Source organism: Coenobita brevimanus, chromosome 28 (genome assembly GCF_032717465.1).
Source record: "Coenobita brevimanus isolate Jiangsu-jjx chromosome 28, ASM3271746v2, whole genome shotgun sequence".
Lineage (NCBI taxonomy): Eukaryota > Metazoa > Arthropoda > Malacostraca > Decapoda > Coenobitidae > Coenobita > Coenobita brevimanus.
The window spans coordinates 22,216,867-22,219,275 of NC_136981.1; the positions used below are offsets into that span (position 1 = coordinate 22,216,867).

At 42.5% G+C, this 2,409-nt stretch overlaps 1 pseudogene; it reads right to left on the reverse strand.

The window, feature by feature from the left end:
* Nucleotides 1–298: 298 nt before the first annotated feature.
* LOC145394759 (uncharacterized) lies at nucleotides 299–1,167 on the reverse strand (annotated as a pseudogene).
* Nucleotides 1,168–2,409: the final 1,242 nt, after the last annotated feature.

Genomic DNA, 2,409 nt, shown 5'->3' on the forward strand with positions numbered 1-2,409 from the left:
AAGAACAAAATGGAGAAAAAGTATGGTATTCTTACTTCCCAGTGCTTTATGCTCTATTACAGCATGCACGCTAGCTAAAGTCTTTAAAAGTATTATCATTTTAAGAAAAACAAACAATTTTCTTGTGTTTCATCAGTGAACAACATAAAATCTTTAATATCTATTTGAACAACACACAATGGAGTAGAGAAACACATCATCTGATAACCAGGATATGAAGCAATTACTGTATAACGGATAATGTTAAAGTAATTACATCACCTGAATCTTAAGTAACACTTACTGAACTGAAGCTTACTCAAGACAGTCCTTGGACTTTGCGAGCTTTCTTGTTTGCAAAGTCATGTATGACATCATCAAAACTTATCTGTCGCAAAATGTCATGCTCACTGCTCATCAGTGTGAGGTGGTTGAGGCGTTCTTGTGCCATTGATGTGCGCAGCCTGTTCTTGATTAGCTTTAGCTTGCTGAATGTTCGCTCTCCAGAGCAATTGCTCACCATAAGAACAAGGTAGAGTCTAAGAACAGTCTCTACATTAGGAAAAGTGTCCTGGACCCCTTTCTCTATAATCAACTTGTACAAGAAGTGTTCATGAGATATTTGGTCTGCCTTGTCGTTTACAAATATCCTGGCAAATTCACTGAATTGGACAAGCTCTATGCCAAGGGTCATGTCCAGGTCTTCACTGTATGTGTTCACAAGCTTTGCAGCAGCTTGTTCAATCTCAACAGCTGTCATGGCATCTAGACTGCGCAGGAAACTGAACAGGGAGCATATTCTCGTATATGCGGCCAAATTGCCAATCGTTGTTTCATGGAAACCACAAATTGGTCAATGACAGGCAGGAAATTTTCAACTCGGAATTTCTGTGCATCAGATAGTTGTGCCTCTTTTCCTCGACCATAATCTAGTGGATTCAGTCGCACACTTGGTGGGCGATTGCGTGTCTGTCTGTAAGTTGTTGTCCCTGATTTCTCTGCTCCTTTGGCTTCATATTCACTAAACAAATCACGCTTGTCTTCAATGAACTTCTGCAATGATGTTAATGCAGCAACTGCAGTGTTGAGGTCAGCCTTTGGATCTTGTAATATGTGACTGGTGGCATTTACTCTGTCAAGCACTTCATGCCAGAACACTGCATATATCCCCATCTCGAGCTGGCACATCTGATCATACAAACCCTTTGCTTCACACTGAGTTACATCTTTCTCATCTTTGTCATTTCCAATTTTCATCAACGCCTCCTTAAATGATGAATAGCCTTGTTCAAGGGCTTTACTGGCATCAGCTCTGCATGACCACCGTGTTGTGGTAACCCTTTTTGGTAGAAGGACAGAGCTCCCAGCTGACTTGAGTGTTTCAGTCAGAACCTGGTAACGATGTGTAGATGCAGTGAAAAAGACATATAATTTCTCAAGGAAATCAAAAAATGACACAGCAGCTGCATAACATTCTGCTGCAATTTTTCCAACCAAATTTAGAGAGTGTCCTGTGCAAGGAATCCACTCGGCCAGTTTGTTTTCTGCCACCACTTTAGCTTGCAGACCGTTCCATCTCCCGCTCATGGCACTAGCATTATCATAAGACTGACCACGGCAGTTTTGTAGGTCGATGTCATGAGTGTTGAGAAACTCCATCAAACCATCAAACATCTCTTGTGCCTTGTGACCTTGGTTTGGCATAAAAGTGACAAAGCGCTCAACTGGTTCTGTGAGCTCCATGAAGCGAAATATGAAAGTAAGTTGATCAACGTGGCCTTCATCTGGGGTGCCGTCTATAGAGATCGAATAATACTTTGATTTCTTCAAACGCAAGATGATTTCATCCAAAACCTTCTTGCCCATTAGCTGGATAAGCTCATCACATATGGTTGAAGAAAGGTAGTTAGTATGGCCCCGTCCACAATTTGCATGCTTTTGGATATGTTGCTTCAGAAAATCATCATATTCAGACAACAGCTCTAACATACCAAGGTAATTTCCATTATGAACGGATCCAATGATCTGATCATCACCTCTGATGGCTAGGCCTCGTTCACATAGAAATGAAAGCACGCTCACCAGTCTCTTCAGAACACTCCGCCAGTAATCCTCAGCTTGGGCAACTTGTTGTGTCAACTCATGGTCAATTGTCCCTACTTCTGCCGTCCGTCTCGTCAGTGCCAGAACCGATTGGAGGTGATCTTTCGATGTTTCGTGGTCTGCGAGTCTAGCACTAGCATGCCTCCAATCACAGAATCCTCCATGTGTGAGCTGTGATCGTGAAGCTGACATAAGTTTGCAGACGTAGCAGTAGACACTTCCAGTACTTGGAGAAAAACACAGCCACGATCGACTGATCACTTCCCCATTGTGCATGCGTCGTGTAAACATGCCAACTGTGCACTTGCGACTTTTGTTTTCTCCTGT